Source organism: Ambystoma mexicanum, chromosome 6q (genome assembly GCF_040938575.1).
Source record: "Ambystoma mexicanum isolate Mex_15411 chromosome 6q, UKY_AmexF1_1, whole genome shotgun sequence".
Lineage (NCBI taxonomy): Eukaryota > Metazoa > Chordata > Amphibia > Caudata > Ambystomatidae > Ambystoma > Ambystoma mexicanum.
In genome coordinates, this window is record NC_090937.1 from 1,075,773,171 (window position 1) to 1,075,794,873 (window position 21,703).

Genomic DNA, 21,703 nt, shown 5'->3' on the forward strand with positions numbered 1-21,703 from the left:
GTGTTTGCTTCCTCGATGCCTAGCAATTGGTATGTGGCTAACCCAGGCTATTGTTTGCAGGTGTTCTGTTTGCACTCAGGAATGAGTTCTTGCCAACGTGGTAGGAGCACCAGGATGAAGCAATGACACAAACTTGGCAGCACGCTAGCATCTGGGTGGGACCGGGCTCGGCCCCTACAATGAGCCATTCCCCGCCCTTTGGTTCATTAGAACAGGAAAAGTGGCATTCAGCCATTCACCTGTCTGCATTCTCGGCTCTGAGACCCAGCCATGGCTCTGAACTGTTCCCTTCCTGGGTGGCAGGGCTGCTTACCTGCTCCAGTGTGTTTTCCCATGACAGAAGGCCTTCCCCATTGCACTCGTGCACTGATAGGTTCACGCAGCGACTGAAGATCCTGTGACCTCAAGCGATTTGCATATCTGCATTCCCAGGTAAATGGCATGCAAGATGTGGTAGGGGCACATACTTTCATATCCCTGGCTCTCCCGCTATATCTTTCCAGTGAGAGGTGCGCGTGCACACCCACCTTGCACACCCACCTTCATTTCAAGTTATGCAGGAGGGATCTGAATCCTGGAGGAGGGGGTGGAAGCCATACTCTTATGATATCCGGAAACTGTGCAAGCCATTTGTTTGCATTTTGGTATCTAGCTCTCATTGATGGAGGGAAATGTATTTTGAGATGCCGTGAGGTCCCTATTGGTGTCCAACAGGTAAAGCCCCGCCCCTTCCCCAATCACTTTGTCTTGAAGCTGAGAGGGAGTTTTTCAAGGATTGAGATCAGGGAGGGACCTTTCACAGTGAATGTTCCTTTGCCCATGATTGTGTATCCTGGAAGAACTCCCTCTCTCTTTGCCTATCTCAAGATTCCTGACCTCAACTGAGGGGAACGCCTCACTAGCTATTTTCAGAGGATTAGGGAGTGTGTACACCTAACCTTCCTATGTGCCCCTCAGGTGTTGTTACTGGGTAGACTGCCTCAAGGCTGCCTTGGATCTAGAGGTGGGCAGCATGACTTTTCAGACTTTTTCAGACTGTCAACCTTTCATGTATAATCTGCAGGTCAGACCAGATCTATTGTGGGATTGAGCATAATGGGAAGTCTATAGTCAAGGGTAGGGCTTCAAGGCCAAATGACTAGTTGTTTGCCTATCCTGGAAGCCTAAACATCTTCAGAATTCAATTCCTTATCATTGTGGTGAGTCCTTTAAGAGGGCAAAAGTCCTGTTGTGTCTGCCCGAAACATAAACAACTTGGAAGCGATGATTCTGGAAGTGCCAAAGGCCCTTGTGAGTTTACTCCATGTGCCATAGAGGACATCTTTGGGAACACCACGATATTTATTTATTTACTTACAAATTTGTAGAGTGCACTTATCCCATGGTGAGGCTACTAATGAAACAGGTGGGTTTTCAGTCTTTTCCGGAACAACGTGTAGGAAGGCTCAGATCTCAAGGCAGTGAGTTCCAGTACGTGGCTGTGGTAGTAGGGTGACTGAGACCACCATCTTTGGCCCGCTTGAATCTTGGAATACATAGCGGATTGGCATAGGCAGTATGTGTGGGCCTGAAGGCGACTGGTTTGGGGAGTCTCTGGGCAAGGTAATCAGAGGCGGAGTTGTTGAGGCATCTCAACATAACCATACAATGTTTGCTCAAGGCAAGTCAGTCCAAGCAAGTCAGGCTGCTTTGCTGCTTGCAAGCGGAGCGGATCATATGGGGAATCCAGCTGGAGGCTTCTTCTAGTTGATTAGATTGCTGTGCTTACCCGGGGCCCCTGCAGGTCACCAGGAAAGTTAAACACTCCAGTGACGAGGCCAACCACTCTTAGACATTTTGAGCCAAATAATATTTGGATGCAGATTAGTTGTACAAGTGCCATCCATCCAGCAGCAAAGCCACAATGAGCACAATCCCCACCGTGTTCACCGCTTTATTCTCACCCATTGGCAGAGGCTGCAGGCTAAATTATTGGAGGCAAGCACTAGCTCTGTTGAGCTCAGGCTGGCGTTTAGACCACTCAGTTCTCCTTGTCGCTGTCCTGAGTCAAAATCTCTCTTCTAGCAAGAGAAGCAGCTTGTGTTGAGTGAAGCAATCTTCCTGAGGGTGCCCCTCCATTGTGAGGGCACCCATATCAGTGCTCGCAGACTAATATTGCCAGAGACAATGTCTCCTTCTGAGCTGTACAGTGAGGTCAGGCCATCAATGCATGTCATGACCAATCTTCGGAAGTGATGCTTTGTGAAGATGTTGCCCTCTATGCTGCCAATCATCTTGTATTTATAGCATTCAGGATGGTGTATTCCATTGGTGGTTATCCATGCATTCTTATTTTTAATTCCAACTGACTGGGTGTAGAGTGTGTGCTCAAGAAGCTACACAAAACTGATTTGTGTGGCACTTGGTACAGCCATGTGCAACCTTCCATTGGATTTCCGGAACTAATTTGCGCTGGAGTTCCTGCTTGTGTAAGGGAACTTCTAGTCGATCCAAGTCCTCTAGAGGTTGGAATCGGCAGAACATCCCTCGTGCGGCATCAAACACAAATAATAGCCCCCTAAGGATGACAGATGCCATAAAATGATACTCAAGGCTATCACTTTTGAAGTGGACAACGCTATTGTGGGTTTTCAAGGTCAGGATTTGGTGGTTTGAAGGGGTTTCTTTTTCAGCCATACAATAAATCGTGTGGAGCCATAGTCCAACACCAGGGCTAACCTGCTGTTGGAGGGAGTGATCATGTTATTTTATGACTTGACACACCTGAATGTCTATGAGTTTCATAAGCCAAGTGCAGTGTCTGCCACTTGCTTTGAAAAGATCAGGAAGAGTGAAAAGAAGCAACCCAAATGGTCAGGGAGTGACATTTGATGAGGGCAGAGTGGCCAAGCTCTCAGTACCTCATTGGTACAGCTGATGCCAGGTGTAAGCACCTCTGTTCATTTTCCAGTACCTCTGTTCTGCAACGGTTCAGTAGATTGGGAGCGATCCTCACTAAGCAACAATTGACCAATGGGAAAACTAGCTCATACGATAAGGGATTGAGCGGGCACCGCAAATATATACTGGTTTTATGATCTTTGTATCCGATAGATGGTTATATTCTTCCAAATGGTTATTTTGTCCTATTGCCAGAAAAGCCCCACTTGCACAGTGGGGTGCGAAACGTATCTAGGGATGTTGTCTGGGTTGAGATGTCCCAGACATCCGGAAGGACCTATGTGAATATATCACTTGTGTTTTACATACATGTATATATATTTCATCAACATTCATGTTACATAGATAGTCCGTAATTCACCTCTTCATACATGTACATGGAATATTTCACAAAAGCATGGTTTTGTATTAAAAAGGAAGTATTTATTTATCAGAGACATGGGCTTTCCTAGGATGTCCAATGTATTTCGGTCGTAAGGCCCAAATTCTGCCTATATGGTCTTAATTTTTTACTTCTGTGGGAGCTTAATATCTTCCTGTCAGGCAGTGTAAGGTATTTTCTTTATTCAGATCTGCTTATATGACTTATGGTGCTTATTTGGGATCTTAGTTACAATAGGGTCTTCAATATTCAGTTGGATTCTTGTCCTGGTGACCTGTACAAACATATTTTTAGTTTAGCTATTGTTCTCAAATAGGTATTGCTATAATTGTCTTAATGTAGGCTAATACTACTTAATGTAGGCTTATACTAATTCCATCCTAATTCCAAGAACATTTTACCTTTGTACTTTGTGGAAAACGCCTGCTGGGGACACCCGGACCGCTGTCTAGTGGTTGCCTCTGTCCCCAGCAGCGCTATTATATTGAAACGGGTGCCGGCTAGAGGCTGCACAATGACATCCTCCGTGTGGTGATGTAATTGCGCGCCGGCGCCCAATTTGGTTGCTTTTGCAAATTGCTGTTTGTTTCTTTGGGCAATACAAACATGCTAAGGTATTACATCAGCTGCAATGAGTGCGGTCTCTCTGTTCATACATAGCTATGGCACTGCCTTGCAATGCATTGGGAATTGGTAGCATGCTACCAAATCATTGTTTAAAGGCGCTTCCTCTCACCGCTAAGACTATTAGTATTTTTTGTGCAGTGACATAGTTTACATGTTAATTACAGACGATGTTCCAATTTACACAGATCTGATCAGTTGAGTAGTGGTGCCAGATGGTCACATAAGGGTGATTCCTTCTTTACAACATGATCAGAGTATCTGTGCATGTTGATACATGTGCAGGTCCCAGACAGATTGGCACATTCAAATTACAGAAAGACGTTTTACTGATCATTGTATTTCCCAGGAAAGCCCATGTCACTGATAAATAAATACTTCTTTTTTTAATACAAAACCATGCTTTTGTGATATATTCCATGTACAAGTATGAAGAAGTGAATTCCGGACTATCTATGTAGCATGAATGTTGATTATATATATGTATGTAAAACACAAGTGCCATATCCACATGGGTCCTTCCAGGCGTCTGGGACATCTCAACCCAGACAACATGCCCAGAAAACCAGCTCATAATACATTTGTTGGTCGCCACCTTATTGTTCATTGGAACTTCGCTAGTGCACTTTTGGTCTAATTCGACCAATCACATACACTTATGCATTTGCACGAATATGTGTTGGTAGGGCAGTAGGGCGGTGGAGGGTGTGGAGGGAGGAGTAGAAATTTGGGATGCAGGGACCCCCATTATAGTAACAAATTTGGTCGAATTCAATTCAACAAATAGTGCACAAAGTGCACACGATCAAAAAGGTGGTGTGAACAAACTTAAGAACCGACTCGCTGGCCAATTTCTGCCATCACTTTCTAATAAGGATTTAACAGCTAGCTCACTCTCCATCACTTGTCTTTTCTGTTGGCATTGTTCCCTCTCTTTGCAATAGTGGGCACAGAATACACAGATGATGTGTGATCCTGTGGTAAGCTCAATAGGCTGCATATTGCAATTGTACCATACATTCCAACCACCCCATCCCCCATTCCCTTAATTGATAGTTCATCTACATTTATACTAACTCTCTATACAGTGACCCTGGGAAATGACCCAGCCTTCTCCCAGATCCCCTCCTCCTTTCATGGTTATTAAGCAGATTAGGACAACGCAAGAGGAGCTCAAGCCCCTCTCCTCCCTGTCCTAAAACCTTGCCTTCCACCGCCACTGCACGCAGTCTCTGTACTCGGAGCTCAAGACCTTCTCCTCCCTGTCCTATACCCTTGTCCCCCAATGCCACGGCGCGCAGTCTCTGTACTCGGAGCTCAAGTCCCTCTCCTCCCTGTCATATACCCTTGTCCCCCACCGCCACCGCACGCAGTCTCTGTACTCGGAGCTCAATCCCCTCTCCTCCCTGTCCAATACCCTTGTCCCCCACCGCCACTGCACGCAGGCTCTGTACTCAGAGCTCAAGCCCCTCTCCTCCCTGTCCTATACCCTTGTCCCCCACCGCCTCTGCACGCAGTCTCTGTACTCGGAGCTCAAGCCCCTCTCCTCCCTGTCCTATACCCTTTTCCCCCACCGCCACGGCACGCAGTCTCTGTTCTCGGAGCTCGTCGTCACCCTTTTCCAATAAAAAGCACCTATTAAAACGAAATTGATTCAACGATATTTGAAGTAACCAAAACAAATGTAAAAATTAAGGGCATTTAGACGTGACAGTGCCTTTTGGGGAAGCATGTTTTGATGTACACAAACTTTAACGTGGCTCGTTTTTCCGAACCACCAAGTGCGAGTTTTGCTCTGATTTGGACATTGGAGGTCGGTGAGGTGGAGCAGAAGACACAGAGTCACTCTTGTGTGGTAGGTATATGTATCAAATTAATGTGAATGGATTCTGTCTCTTCAATGTGTAATCCACACGTCTATAGCCTATTACCTGAGACATCAGTACCAAAAACCTCAGTTATGACGTCGTGGTCGGACTCTCTTTCATCCATGGTTTTGCAAAGTCTTTACTGAAACAAAAAGTATAATCCAGCATGTAGAGTACAGAAGGAACCGGCAAACATTGACCGTACAGGACCAGACAGCATTACAACGCGGCACATATGGATACTTCTCAGCGAGTAATACACACATCCAGCACATCTCCTGAAATATAAAGCTGTTAAAAGCATCTTTTTACATTGTCCACCCACCATTGTCAGGACCACCCCTATAGAGGTCACAAATGCTGGAAAGGAGAGGTCTCATTTTTCAGACAGTAAAAACATCAAAATAATGATGGTTTGCTTCAGAATGAAATGAGACAATGCTGGAATCCTAAGAAACACGTGTCACACCCAAGAGAACGATTCATTGGTTAAACATGAGAAAGGGATTGTTGTGCAATGACAGATATTTTCAATCCATAAACAACCAAGATGAAATGACAAGACCTTGAGTAAGACCTGCATACAGACTTTCCCGATTACATCAGCTATCTGAAATGTGCAACCAACATTCCTTGCATATTAAAGTTGGACACCGGTAGTTTGGTATGTACATTCTGGATATGATAAGCCTCTCAGAGATTTTGGGAGCGAACATTTAATCAAATGTCAACAGCCTTAGGAGTTAGAGTTCCTATCGTTCTATTATTATCTATCTTGCGCAACATACAAACCCGCCTGTATCAATATGTTTACATAAGAAGAGTGATGGTAATGAAGTAGTTAACCCCTTTACCATAGGTAATAAAGAGGGATCTTCTGTTACACGGATGATACACATGTGTATTCCATAACCCCTGTTTATTGCAACTATGCATAGATGTGTTTTGGATGGCCCAACAGCATCTTCCGCCTAATGCCAAGGTCAATGCCCCTAACCCTAGTATGGGTAAAATGCCGTTCTTTCATAATGAGCATCCCGACTGCTAACCCCCATTGGTAGGCCCCCATTGGTCCAGGGGGCATTTCATCCAACTGGTCTCTTCGGTGACCTCAGTGTTTTCGTTGTGGTCTCATGTCATGCAGTTCAGGAAGTATGACTGATTTCCACCTCTGGAGGTGCCACAAACCTGCATTAAATAGAAACGGTCCAGCTGTGAGCTGCTGTCAGGATCACGTATGCCCTGTCTAGATTCCTCTTGATCCAAAACCGAAAGGATGGAACAGAGTAGGCGATCTATTGCCACTGATACTTACGGATGAAATACAGGATGACTTCCTCATCGATTGAAGGACGCCTGAGGAGCTTCCTGCCGATTGCCCTCTGTTCCCCCAAGAAAAAACAAATCCATAAGCTCCATGTATGTCCCATGGTCTGCCGGATTCGTAAATTGGGGTCTGCCGAATTGATAAATTGAGTGCAGAAGTTTTCTAAGGCAACCAAACCCACCCGCGCAGCAAGGCCACACCAATGCAAGAGCTGCCAGTGGAGTAACTTTGCTGAAAATGTTGGGGGGGACATGACATCTGAAGAAAAGGTGTGCCCCATCAAATGAATGGGGACAAAATGGTGTGCCATGAAAGTTTGGGGGGACAAACACCCCCGTCCCACCCATAAATTACGCCCATGAGAGCTGCACCATGCGAACACTGGTAACATAACACTCAGACTTTGTGCTTCTGGAAAGGTGATGAATTCCCAATCAAACCTAAAATCAATCTTAAAATAGGCATTTGTCCACCATAGAATTATGGATCCCTAGAGTCCTTGCGTGCAGGAGCCCGCTGCATGCAGATATCACCATGTTATGAAATGACGCCCCGCGGGCGTTCTGAAATACAAAGAACGCACATATCTGGCTATGAACATCTGGGGCTGAATTGTTCTGCTCTCAAAAGAGTTGCCATTTAACAGCGAGGGAATGATCTGAGAGAGACCAACAATGCTGCCTGGAGGTAATTACAAAGATTTTGTTTAAAAATCCTTTTCTCAAGCTCTTCCGGGGGTTCGATTTGGATTGCCACATGAGGGGATAGCCTCTAATTATGCAAGCTGCAAATAACACTCTGAATTCCCTAAACTCTCTCAAATTAACTTTCCGAAATGTATGCAATCGTTCAACAGCAGCCCTTGTGTTCTTTGATTTTTTGATGACAAAAAGCAGAGCGTTCTTTCCCAGTGGACTGTGTGGCTCTAGGGACTCTTGGAAAACACAACAAAAAACAAGCCTTGGCAATGCCAACAGGTTGGGCTTCTTGATAGGCATGGGAAATTTGCCAGGCACTGCCAACATGGTATTAACTGGCCTTTGATTGTAGAAGCCGCAAATGGTGCAGGTACCTGGGCATGTAATAGCAGTGCCTGGCAAATGCCTAATACTTATACACAAGCAAAACTGTTGCCTTTGCCAATGCTTGTTTTAGCAGGACTTTAGTGAAGGACATGCATAGTGCCTATTAATCGAGTGGCTGAAGGCACACTTAACAAACAGCCCTGCAATGGATGAGTCACTAGTCACCAGGTTGACAATACAATGAAATCACAGGCTTGTGGCTGTATAGCTGTATAAAATGTTGATACATTTTCGTATTTTATAAATTAGAAATATTGAAAAGTTGTATTCCAACTATATCAATAACAAAAATAAAAAAAAATAGCTGTATAATCTCCAGAGTCATCTGGTCAAACCAGACATGGCTTATATTTAGAGATGAATGTGACACCAGGGTCTCAGGACACATAGTTATGACTTTGAGAAAGGGGTGCCTTTGCTTACAAAGGCAACATCCTGCTTACTGGAACTTTCGGATGAAGCAGGCTGCATTCAGGAATGAACATGTGCATTTTGACCTGACATTTTGTAACTTCAAATAAGTTGATGGGGGTTGTCAGGTGGCAGTGTCTAGCAGGGTAACATCTGTGCACTGTGCTTTTCTGCAGGGAGCATTTATGAAATATAGTTTGATCAGCAAAGCTCCCTTTCAGGGGCAGACTTACCAATATCATTTTAATAAATCAAAATAGCTCCGGATATTACTCCCTCACAGATGGCATTCTGTCACAGGCCCTACTCTCCCAGACAAGAAAGTTGTTAACACCCTTGTAAGGACTTGGCTCTTCCTCAAGGTGAATGTAACTACTGTGTCCATCTGCACTGGTGTGTTGCCATCCAGGTTTATGCTGGATTTCAATATTCAGTCCCTGTAAGGATATGGTCCAACACAGCAACTTGGGATTCTCTGTGTGCATGGCCATTAGCCACTTTGGAAGCCTGTAGTCAGTTCGGATACTAAAATGAGACCCACAAAATGTAGGGTGTTAGCTTGCGTACCCCCCAAACCATAGACTTTATCAATTGTGGCCCAGTTCCACGCTCTTTTTGTCAGTTGCCTGCTATTGTCGGCAACAGGTTGTTCAAGACCATCTGAGTTTAACTGTAACAAGACTGCTCCAGGCCTAGGATCTTTAGAACTGGGTCCCTGCATAAAATAACTATTATGTTGTGGGAAGCAGGAGTCCAAATAACCTTCTTTGGCATCTTTTTTATGTCAAGTCATTCAGGGGAAGAGTAATAATCCCATACTCCTTGGTAAAAGATCTATGGTAGCCAGTGAGGCCTAGGAAGGCCGTCACCTGAGTCGTAGTGGTAGGACTGTCCCAATACTTTACTACTTGCACCTTTGCCTGAAGAGGCTATTTCTTACCAGCACTCACTTGTCCTAAGTAAGTCACATCACCCTGCTCTAAGTGGCCATTTGAAGCCTTGAACCTCAACAAGCCTTCTGCATGGCTTGAAGCACCTGTTTCAGGTGGGAAGAATGGCCTTGCCACATTTGGCTGAAGACAGCAGCTTCATGTAAATAGGCATCGCTGAACCCTTCTAATCCAGATAAGACCTGGTTCACCATCCTCTGAAAGGTGCCAGGGATATATTTTAACCTGAAGGGCCTGACAGTAGACTGGTAATGCCCTACTGGTGTGGAAAATGCTGTCCTCTCCCCTGATTTGTCAGTCAGGCCAATGTGCTAGTATCCGGTCATGAGGTCAAAGATATTATGCATGTGGCAATGCCTAACGTATCAATAAACTCATCTGCATGTGGCATGGGTGTGCATCTGTTCTGGTGAAAATTGAAAAACGAAAAACGAAAGGACAAATAATAAAAGCAACTAAACCAGTGTCAAAAATATTGTCAGAAAAAATATTGTCAATAAAACATGCTGAACATGTTTTGAAATCATCCAAGCCTGCATCGCATCAAATGTGTGTAATGTTGATGAAAATGTGCCCTCGTAGTTCCCCATTACTCCCTCCTTACCAGTTCCTTAATTCCTCCAAGCCCAAAAACTCGCTGACCTCAACCTGCCCCAGATTTCATCGTCTCACCTAAATCCATGACTTAGATTCACCAGCTTCTACCTCCTTCTTGGTATCTGTTTCCTTATGATCTGTGGCCTCTGCTTTCCTATTCTCAGCCTTCACGTGCAGGCTGCAGTGCCGATGCCTGTCCTGCCATAAATTACTTCAATGCTATGAACCCCAAGAAAAAGTTACTATTTACAAAGAGCTTTTTTACATAAACAAATCAAAAAGAATGTACTCAAATAAATTGAAACCTTTTAAAAATTGATGGAAATGTGTCTGCTCTCGTATACCTCTAGTTCCTTAATTTATCACGAAATGATTTCATAATTACTGTTTTCATACTGTACATTCTTTTTTTTCCAGTCAATGTTTCATTAAGGAAGTCTTGTCCTCATTAGTCTTAGCCATTTTTGAGTATTACACTATTTCTGCATTCTTTACATTCATAGCAGCATAATCATTGCAGGCTAAACCCATGTGGTAGTGCAGGGGTGTGCAACCTGCAGCTCTTCGGATGTTAGGCGCTATAACTCCCATGAACCCTCACTATTGATTATGCTGACTAGGGTGGTCAACTGTTCATTTTTTTGCGTGACTGTCCCGCGTCCCAAGCACAGCCTGCCCGGGGTGGGTAAAAGTCCTCCCTTTTCTCCTCTGGTTGCAGGGTTCCCTGTCCAAAGCTTTTTCAGCTCAATAGTCGCACTTTTTGGTGTGATAGTTTCAAGTGCAGGGAAGCGCTGGGGCTTCCCGGAGGTTCCACTTTGAGTCAACAAAGCATTACAATAAGAGAGATTAGAGACTGATGGTACAGACATGAGGGTCACTAGGGAAGGACTATTGCCCCGTTAGGGGTCTAAATGGTGGCTCATAATAAATGGGGGTTACGGAGGGGGAGCATAATTCTGCATGCTGTGTGAGAGAATGACCCATGCGCTTTACTTTAAATGGCGATGCATTTTCTTTCACTGTGAATACAACCCAATGAGATTTGCTTAGGCTTGCATTCCTTTGCAGGTTCCAACAGCAATCTTCTGTTCAGAATAGGGAAAACAAAGCTATAACCATGTTCCTTTTGATCCATATGTTTCTGTAACGATTTACGTCATGTCAGGTTAGGTTTGTATGTGATTTGTGTACTTTATTCCTATAAAACTAGGTATTATGTAATCTTTTGAAACCCAACCCTCAACAAATATGTATATGAACTACAGCTGGGAAGAAACGTGGTCAAGTGGTTACATCATAGATTGGTGGCAAATCCTGGGTTCTCTACTTAAGTAAAGTATGTGATCCTGGGCACATCATTTAATCACACTGTGGGCCTCTTCACGAGTTGGACGGTAACGGCGGCGCTATTAGCGCTGGCACTAATAGCCCTACCGCCAAACCCCCCGCGCTATTAGCGCCAGATCACGGGTTTTGCCCATTCCCCATTGGGCCCAATGGGGAAAATTCGCACGCACATCAAAGGAAAAAGCACGTCATTTGAACAAGCACCAGAAGCAGAAACCCCTTTTGCCTGTTCCGTAGGCAGACATGCCCCCATATCTTTTGACCATTACACCTTTCCACAAATCATCGCAATACAATGGACAACAGGTTGCTACTGGCCTTTAGCTATTCTGCATACGTGAATGCAGCACTAGACAAGCTGAGCACTCTAATGCAGCGCTGTGTGCTGGGATGCTATGTGGCTTACAAACCAAGCACTACACCGGCAGCTGATTACTAGCCACAGCTGACCTATCACCTTTGCGACACACACTTTTAAAGGCTGACTTAAAAAAAACACAGTAATGTGCAGGGTGTGAGATACCAAACAGCTCAGAAGCTGCAATTAACCCTTTTGCCTTCCAGGAGCTGTTTTTGCAGGTTGAATTAGCTGTTCTAAATGACAAGGGGGGCAACGTGCTCGCCTTGGAAGCAAGAACACACGGAGCAACACAGTTTTGATCCCTGGGTCCACAGCGTTGCTGAATAAATATTCTTTAAAATGCACAATGTGCATCAGAGTTTATCCCCAAAAGAACCTTGGGTATTATTCAGTCTGTCACAAAAGGAATGAATAGTAATTTGCAACTGCGTCCCACTTTTTCATTGATGCCCGAGACAATTTTATGGCCCAGTCCGACTCTGGCTACAGTGGTTACTGTTAAGTCAACGATCGATAAATTATGTAAAATAACATATTCATTTCTTACAAATAGTCATGCTTTAGAAGGAGATGAGCATAAAACACTATTAATAGTAGGGTGCCTACTCTTGGAACGTGACCGCCCCCGCTTAAGGCTAAACATGGCTATTTACTCTCTGCACTCCGTGCACTTAGCATGCACTGCATTGTGACACTCGCTGCAATTTCAAGAGCATTTTCGTCCTTAGTCATACATTAAATTGGAATCAGTGCTTTAAGTGGGCCGGGCCTAGCTGGGGCAGAGTCCGGGCAGGCTCTGAAAATTGTGTCTGAGACGGGGCCCTGCCGGGGCTCCCTAAAGTCCCCTGCTAATCCCAAACCACTAGAAGCTGAGGCTCTTTTTCTAAAGGCTGAAGTGCTCGCTTGCATTTTCATTGTGCCACTGACCCCCACCAGACACCCCTTTCATTTGAAATGCACGGATCATCACCCTCACGCCCCAGGTGCGAGGGTGATGGTCGATGCAAAGTGGTGCCTGGCACGGGGTCGGTGCCACAACTAAGCAGCAATACTTACCTAATCTGAATGCCGCCTGAAAGCCACGGCCCGTTTGCAAAATCGAGCTGGGGCTCTCACGGGAGTGTGGCCTAACAGGCGGCATTCAGGTGATGTATATGATATGATATGGCATGGGGAAAACAGTGGGAAACAGACAACGGTCTTACTAGGCCAGGTGACATTTAGATCGCGCAAGTGCAGGGGAGGGGGAGAAAGGGAAAGAGTGGGTAGGGGAGGGAGCAGTGTAACACATAGGATAAACAGTACAAAATAAATAGAATTTTAAAAACAGTAGGTAAAAGTGCGGCCAGCAAGTGGCAAGTGCAGGGGTAAGTGCAGAAATAAGTGCATGTAAGTTTTGCCTCTTAATTGAAGTGCCAACCCCCTGCCAAGCCACGCCCCCTTTTTGGCCATGGCCCTTTAAGAACCCTGGCTCTATTTTACAGGCCACTTTAAGTACCGATTGGAATTGTGGTGCCCGCACAGGTCAGAACTCGCCACACAGCATTTTGACCTTGCCGTGGTGACAATGCAGCCCATTGAAATCACTCAAGGAGCAGAAGCAGAGATCAGTCTTGTGAGGCCACTTGCAAACTCTAAGCATCAAGAGCTAGACAAGGGTTAACTCTACAGAATGTAATCCTGTGTAAAATGAATGAACACACATGAGCAGCCGGGTATGCATGTTTCCCTAGTCCTGCCCCCACCCTGCGCCCCCCTCTTTATACTCAATGATGTAGGGGTGCACCACTCCAGTCGTAGAGGGCCACAGACAGGCCAGGTTTTCAGGATACCAAACAGGAATATTCATGAGATAAATTTGCATCCAATGGGTCCAAATGGGAAATCATTTACACATTCAGTGGTAATCAGGAAAACCGGCCAGGAGTATAGGCTGGAGAGCCGGAGTTGTGAATATTCATGGTATCCCATTGCATTTAGAGAGGTACTGTGGTAGTAGCCAGAGAGGTGGGCGCCTCTTTCATATACATTGAAACACAGGTCCGGCCATTCTGCGTTATGGTTCAAGGCTGTGAATGGCAGACATAGGCACGCCACGCGCAGCAACGCTCTTCAAATCCTCTCTCGCGCATCTGTGGCTAGGGATACTTGTTTAAGGACAGGCCACTGGCAGGTGTGCGGTATACAAAAGCCACGAAGCACAAGAAAACAAACACTTTCGCCTTACCTGCTCCAAAGGCGAGCTCGAGAGTGCCCTGCTGCTAGCGACGCTCCTCACCACTGGCGCTCGCAGGGAGTGGGACCCATCCCACGGGGTGTTCCCGCCAGCGTCTGCCAAGGCCAGCCTCGTCTCACCTGCGCAGGAGGGAGATTGAGAGAAACACGCCATTAGGCCGCGTCACGTGTCCGTCCAAAGGAATGCAAGTGATTTCAGTCTACACGCCCAGGTAAGTGGCTTGATATGAGTCAAATAGACAAAGTGGGCCTTAATTACACCCTTATCCACAACGCCACAAGGTCAAACAAGATAGGCACTAGGAAAGCTAGCATGGAAAGTCTAATCGTACAAATAATCAGTCCTTTCATTAATCAATAATACATAATCAAAGCAATCTTTTTTTAATTGCAGTTTGACAGGCCACCCCTCCAGGACACCCCAAGACCCGCATAGGCAAAGTGCCACTTCAAACCTACAAAAGATTTGCCTGTAATCCTAGGTCAGGGTTAGGGAACCTGTTGCTCTCCAAATGTGTTGGCCTACAACTCCCATCATCCCTACGCTACATAGTCAATGGTGTGGGATCATGGGAGTCGAAGGCCAAAACACCTGGAAGGCAGGCGATGGTCTGCCATTGAATGATTAGGTCACGTCAAGTTATTTCATGTTCTGCTCTGCCATGTTATATTTAAGTCATGCTGCTAGGCCCAAGCCCTCTGAGTTCCTGGTGCATAGGAGCCAGAGCAAAGCCTTCTCCCCACAGCAGACCAGAAAGGGGCAGCCACCCCCCTCGACACCCAGATGAGGGATCAGAGCTCACCTACCTGCCGTAAATTAATGTACCCCTCAGCAGAAACCTCGCTCCTTGCCTTCCGTAAAAAAACTAAAAACCACACTGTTTAACTAACACACTCTTCCCGTATCCCAGTCAAGTCTGCTCTTTTTTTCCTCTTTCACATCTGCATTTGCAGTTTTGCCTCTTGTAACTAAGTAACGACTTCTCTGTATGTGTAATTAAGTCATTTTGCAACCTCTGTGACAAGCGCCACGATGCCCACGGGCTGCCTGTGCGCTAAACAAATGTGAATAAATAAATTAATAAATAAATAGACACACATGGCAACTTCGCGATGTGAGGCTAAAACGCCCACCTTGACACCATTCACAAGGTGAAGAAGTGCTTGGAAGCCGCTTCTAGGTGCCATGCGACATTCCTCAAAACACCAGCAAGTAAATGTTACATTTAAAATGCCACTCTGTCCATCAAACGGGTCGTAAGGCCACCCAAAGATAGATGTTGAAACCACCTATCCCCTGCAGGGCAGCATAAGATAAACAACACAATAATGCATCCACGATTGGCACCCACTAATTCAGTCATCTTCAGTTCCTTTCTGGGCTCGACGCCAGCACTTCCCTAATTGTACTCGTGTCTCCCCCCCAGAAGACTGGAACCATTGCAACCCTTCAGCTTTCCACGAAGAGAGCAGGGTCTTCCATAACTCTTAGCCCCCAGGGACAGTGCTGGAAAGTAGCGTGTTAGTATGTTAGTATGTTAGTATGTTAGTAGTGGGTGGGGGAGGGTTTCAGCGCGGGCTGCAGGGTTATTTTAGTCCCCCTCATAAACATTTGCTTCTCAGCCCCTCAGAAGATGAAACATGAACAGCTGGAAAATAGCCACAATTCTTATAATGTCAACAAAGTACAAAGTGTGCACACCTTTAACCCCTCCCCCACCCCCTTAAGAAATGCACAGCAATATTTCCTGTAACAGTGCAACATTAAGATGGGATGTAAGTGCACTCCTGTATTTGTATTTTCTTTATTTATAAAGCGCACCTGGCCCAAGAGCATCCAGGCGCATAATTTGGGTTACAACATGGATTAAGTGTACAGTAATACAAGGTACGTAGTAGATTGAACAACAACTCTCAACTCTTAACAACAACAGGGTAAACATAATAAAGTGCAATAGGGATGAGACGCTGGCAGAAATGTACAGACAGATAGGTCAACAAAACCAATAGTGAGAAAACAGGCTGGTTATCAGGCACCAAGTATGCAACAGGTAGGTAATGGTAGTGCAGGAGATACAGTAAGATTGAAGAGGATAGGAGCAACTTATGCATTGAGGCAGTACAGCAACAATGGAGAAGGCATGTTAGTGCCTGGGCAGACCCCGCTCAGGCCCTCAAGTGGACGTGTGGGAAACTGTCTCACCTCTCAACCTAGCGACCACGGTTCACATACTGGCCCCGACAGGGCACATTTCGCAAATAAATGTAAAGTGCACTTGGATTCCCCTGGAGTGGGGAGACATTTTTTGCGGGATCCCAGATCCGGGTAGATCCGGCCCAATCACAGCACTGCCCAAGGACACATACAGGGTTCATCTCCCGCCACACTTTAGTATAGAAACTGCAGCACAGGTTGTCTGGGGAGATGAAGAGATTAGCACTGCCTTAAGAGGGGTTTTGTATTCTCAACACCACTGGAACCCCAAAAGGAAACCTGCATTGTAAGGAGGGGTGCACGTAGAGCAGGCTCAGGTCAGAGGAGTCAGTTGGGAATTTGCAAATGGATTCCCTCTCTCAGTTGAGGGTGTCAGCAGCGTTCCCTGTCTTTGCCGTCCAGCACTTGGAGTGGGGGCCTTTATTAAGCAGTTGTGGAAACGGTAGGAGGCACTGGGTTAGATCGTGGAAAGTAGGCAAGGCCGGGATAGGTGGGTAGCTTGAAAGAAGGATGGAGGACGCGGGCAAGATAAAACGGCGTGGCACAGCAACAGGAGTACAGCAGCAGACTCAGGGTTGACTAGGTAGAGAGGGGCACAAGAGACGGGACAGCGGCACACGGGTCGGGGATTTACAGCGGGACGCCCCCTTCCAGGTACGGGAATTCTGAGTTAGCAGGTGGAGGCGGAAGCATCAGGCTGCAAGGGAGGTCCTGGGGGCACTCCTCTTTCAAAGGAACTATCACTACACGACAAAGGGCACATCAATGCGGCGACTAAAAGGTGCTGAAATGAAGACTGTGGAAGGGGAAGCTGAAGTAAAAACATGGAACCTATACAGCGGTGCGTTCAGAAGGCGTTCCGGGAAGCAGGGGCTTCTCAAGTTTCCGTTCCAGGGGCCACGTCCCTTGGCCCCAAGTATAATCCCTGAAATGCACCACTGCTCCTTCTATTTCATGCGGCTGCGTAAACCGGCCTTCCAGTATCTCAAATCATTGGCAAGCATCCCTGGAACAGTGCGTGAGCACTAGTAACAATAATATATTAATAATGAGGAGCTCGTTCGATTTCCCAAGAGCTGCTTTGGTGGAGTGTGTGGCTGAGAGGAGGGTTGTCTCTGTTTTGCATATAAATACATATTGAAGAGGGAATTCTTTTTAATTTCTCCAGAAATCCAGACACTGTGGTCTACAATTGACTAGCGTCACTTGGTACATTGGTATACGGTGGAAGGACAAGGGGTGACATGCCAGAACATAGATTTGTTCAACAAATATTGCGATGTCATGGTATGCATATTTCTAACAGCCTTCGCAACAGAAACTGGCATGGCCGATTTGTTTTGGTCCATAATGTGTTATTTTTGGAAGAGCTTTCTTCAGGACAGGGGCCTGTCCAGAGGCGTTGCTATAGCCCCTGATCTTTTGGTTGTAGCCCCTGCTAGCTAGCACTGAGTCCCAACAGGCCCGACATTAGCGTAGCCACAGATCTTTTGCAAACCTAGCATCACCCGTGGGCCTGTCATACATTGTAAAATGGTGGACTGTTTAAGTCACAGCATAGTAAATGTGCAGATGAGAGGCAGTGTCAAAACTCTGAATCATCATTATATCCATGGGGGCAGTTTCAAAGTTAGTGTTGATCAAATCCAATTGCACCACACAGCGAATTACCCCAACAATGACCGTGAAACTGACATAAAAACAGGTCTCCATTCACCATTCCTCCATTACCCGATCACATACAACTCATTCCATGCGTATCAGTGGAGGACATAGGAACCCGCCCTACTTGGACGTGAGACAGGCCACCAAGAATGTAACAAGCCTGAGATCAATTAAGGCCACTTCATTCCTTGATGCAAGCACTTGTCATATCAGTACTTATTTCGGTAAACCCATCACTGATGCCATCTGTCTTCTTGTCTGGAAAGCACATCCACCCAATGAGTAATCCCTGGTGCTGGATGCCCGCAGGTGGATCCAGTTGGCTGGATCACGAGTTGAGCACTCACCTCAGACGCAGCCAAGCCTGCCCTTTGCAAGTTCAAACCCTGCACCAGGGCTGGCTCACCCACTCATCTTTCCCAAGGTTGGTACATGCAGTAAAGCTTAACTGGATAACAACACTTGCTATCACAGCGCTTAGAAGTGGAAGGAATCTGGCATGATGTGCTACATTGGCACATCATTTTTATTGTTGAAGTGACCAAGGGAGGCAGGTCTCCGTCAGTGAATGACTGAAGAAACCCCTTGTGGCCAACTGCCAGGATACAGCTCTAACTGTAATGGGACACACCCATCTGTGCTGTCAAGAAAGTATCATTCAAGTTACGCAGACCGTATTAGTGGTCACACGCAATCTGACATGTACTGTCACCCACCCACAGTCACAGAAACAGCCCCCAAAAGCCACATGAACCTCCGCATGGATTAACAGAAAACACCCCCCTGATACACACCAGGCATGCGATTCTGCGGCACAGGCCACCGCAGACCCTAGAGAAACAGCGGAATCATACAGACAATATTGGTCCTCCTCATTTTCTGGATTCACAGTAAGCCCTGCCCACAACACATCTGCCTAAGCATGCAGATCACAGCATGCAGATGCCACACTTCGCTCCAGAGATGGGAACACGCCGGGCCTTTACGCCGCATTGTGGATAGTCGGTCCAGATCCATCTCACCTGCATACCTGGTGTTTTGACTTATGGTCCAGAATCCGCGCACATATTCTTTATTCACTTAGGAGAGCCTGCATACATGCATTGAGTGCAGCTTGTATGCATCCAACTTATACGTGTCCCACAAGTGGGCCTTCCAAACTCCTCACCCAGCCCATTACCATGTACCGGAGACGTGGAGAGGTTAATAACCCGTTGTAGACTTGGTTCATGGCCTTTACACATGTTCCATCCAAATGCCCTGGGCTGCTCCCATCTCTTCCTACCTCCCCATTCCCTTCTACCCTCATGACCTGGCAAAAGGTTGTTCATACTCCCTGTGCCTCAACCTGCAGCTATAACAACACTCATGACTCACGGGTGCAAGTGCCAGATGAAGGATGCCTTTCATTAGTGATGGACTGGGCTGTGTGAGAGAGACCACATTCAACACGGAGCCTTTGCATAGCCCTGTGGATCAAGAGACTAGACTCAAGCTAAGTGGAAACAATTGTGTGACGGATTATGCTCTTTGAAATGCTGATTCAATCGGATCATATGTTGGCCAATATGATTGATATGTATATCGGTTTTTTGGGAACTCCTGGGAATCTGTTCTATTTATATGTTACTGAATTGGATGTTTTCTTCTTTCTTGTATAAAGTATATCAAACAATTTTTAATGCCCAGATTTGAAAAAGGCACATTTAGGGTACCGAAACACGTGTCATATATATGGGCCACCAATAAATATATGATGAACTAAGAAGAATTGGCTTTGTTTTGATACTTGAACTCCACTGTGGTGCAGTAATAGATGGGTGAAGAAATCTTTTTCCAATTTTAACAAACGAAGTGGGGGAACTCTGTGTCTTTGTTTCCTGCACGCACCATTGCGACATTGTAATATTGTTGTGTTGCATCAAGTCGCGGAGGTCCAAGAGTGACTGTACAAAAAGTTCCCCAAGCTTGATTGTTTCTTTCAAGTATGTCAGTCCGTGTCATTGCTTTTGCCTAGTGTTTGTTTTTTTTCTGAAACTCAGCAGTAAGCTACTGTTTCTGTCATAAAGTCCCCACACTTTATATACTATTACTAGTGCATATTTTAAATATTCGCTTTCTTTGGTATAGTTTAATTTTTATCAATTCGTATAAATTCATGTATAGTCCTTCAATCTCTTCAAAATGTTTGCGCAATATGCCTGAGTAACCCGAGGACACCGTGGCTGTGTGTATTTGTGTGCGCACAAATGTATAATAATCACTATGCATTTTAACCAATCCGCATCATGCAGGGAAAATAATACATTCCCCCACCTTTCTTCTTTTTAAAGTGCTCGCAACACTTATGAGTCTGATGGGACTTTTTTTGACAACACGACAACAGAGAGCTGTTTGTACTCCGATGATAGGTAAGCCCTATCTGGAGGCGAATGTATCTTAAATTACAGTAGCAAATGAAACTTACACTAATTTTCTTTTCTTTTCTGTCATTTTTTCTTGCCCTACCACGATGTATCCTTCCTTCCCTCCAACTTCCCTGGCATTTCCTTATGTCCCATCACCATAACTGGGCGCCATGATGGTATGTTTTATGTTTTTATTTACACATGTTTTCTGAAATGGCTAATCTCAATGTGTGGAAACAATTGTGTGAAGGATTATGCCCTTTGAAATGCTGATTCAATCGGATCATATGTTGGCCAAAAAAAGGATGATATGTATATCAGTTTTTTGCAACTCCTGGGAATCTGTTCTATTTATATGTTACTGAATTGGATTTTTTTCTTCTTTCTTGTATAAAGTATATCAAACAATCTTTAATGCCCAGATTTGAAAAAGGCACATTTAGGGTGCCGAAACACGTGTCATCTATATGGGCCACCAATAAATATACGATGAACTAAGAAGAATTGGTTTTGTTTTGATACTTGAACTCCACTGTGGTGCAGTAATACTTGAAAGAAACACTGGCTGCACCAGTTAGACTATGATGCAGTCATCTGGATGGATGAAGGTGTGAATGGGAGAGTTCATTCAGAGAGACGAGGAGTGAATGAGAGGGGGATAAGTAAAAGGGAGGATTGTAAAAGGGAAACCGGTGCACTGCCTATCTTTCACGGTGCTCACATGCAATGGGAATCACTGTATTAAATAGAAGTCACTACAATGAGCTAACTCAACAATCGCTGCTCAGCGCTGCATAAACCCCACAGCCGGGTAGCCTCCCTTTACTCACAGCACATTCCTGGCCACCGCTAGCCCGCCCTCCTGTAGCACCTTAAAGAGTAGGTGGCCGCAGAGTAGAAGAAAATGCCTACAGAAATGCTGAAAATAAGATAGAGGTAACAATGTCACTGGAAAATTGGAAGAAAGTAAAACTTTTACAGTTAGGAACAATGTGTTATTTTTGTAAAAACTCTATACACCCGTTAATGCACATGTATAAAATGTCCTCCTAGTGCCCCCTATCTCAGGGTGACCTCCTAGTGCCCACCCATATCAGTGTGACCTCCTAGTGCCCACCTTTCTCAGGGTGACCTCCGAGTGCCCTCCAATCTCAGGGTGCCCTCCTAGTGCCCACCCATATCAGCGTGACCTCTTAGTGCCATCCAATCTCAGGGTGACCTCCCAATGTCCTCCTATCTTAGGTGACCCCCTAATGCCATCCATCTCAGGGTGACCTCCTAGTGCCCA

At 45.5% G+C, this 21,703-nt stretch overlaps 1 protein-coding gene and 1 long non-coding RNA gene across 7 annotated transcripts in view; one reads left to right on the plus strand and one right to left on the minus strand.

Annotated features, from left to right (window-relative positions):
* CRACD (capping protein inhibiting regulator of actin dynamics) overlaps positions 1-21,703 on the minus strand; it is a 983,102-nt gene that overhangs the window by 410,292 nt on the left and 551,107 nt on the right. For 4 of the 6 annotated variants that reach the window (XM_069631614.1, XM_069631616.1, XM_069631613.1 and 1 more), the window contains one exon: positions 14,120-14,247. The gene's annotated coding sequence lies outside the window, so the exon portion shown is untranslated. Of the gene's footprint in view, positions 1-5,877; positions 5,900-14,119; positions 14,248-21,703 lie in introns of those variants that run through there. The other 2 variants (XM_069631612.1, XM_069631611.1) reach the window with 2 other exon arrangements.
* On the plus strand, positions 290-20,919 carry LOC138516465 (uncharacterized). Its single transcript, XR_011282273.1, has 3 exons — positions 290-432; positions 20,341-20,418; positions 20,666-20,919. It is a non-coding gene; the product is annotated as an uncharacterized lncRNA (long non-coding RNA).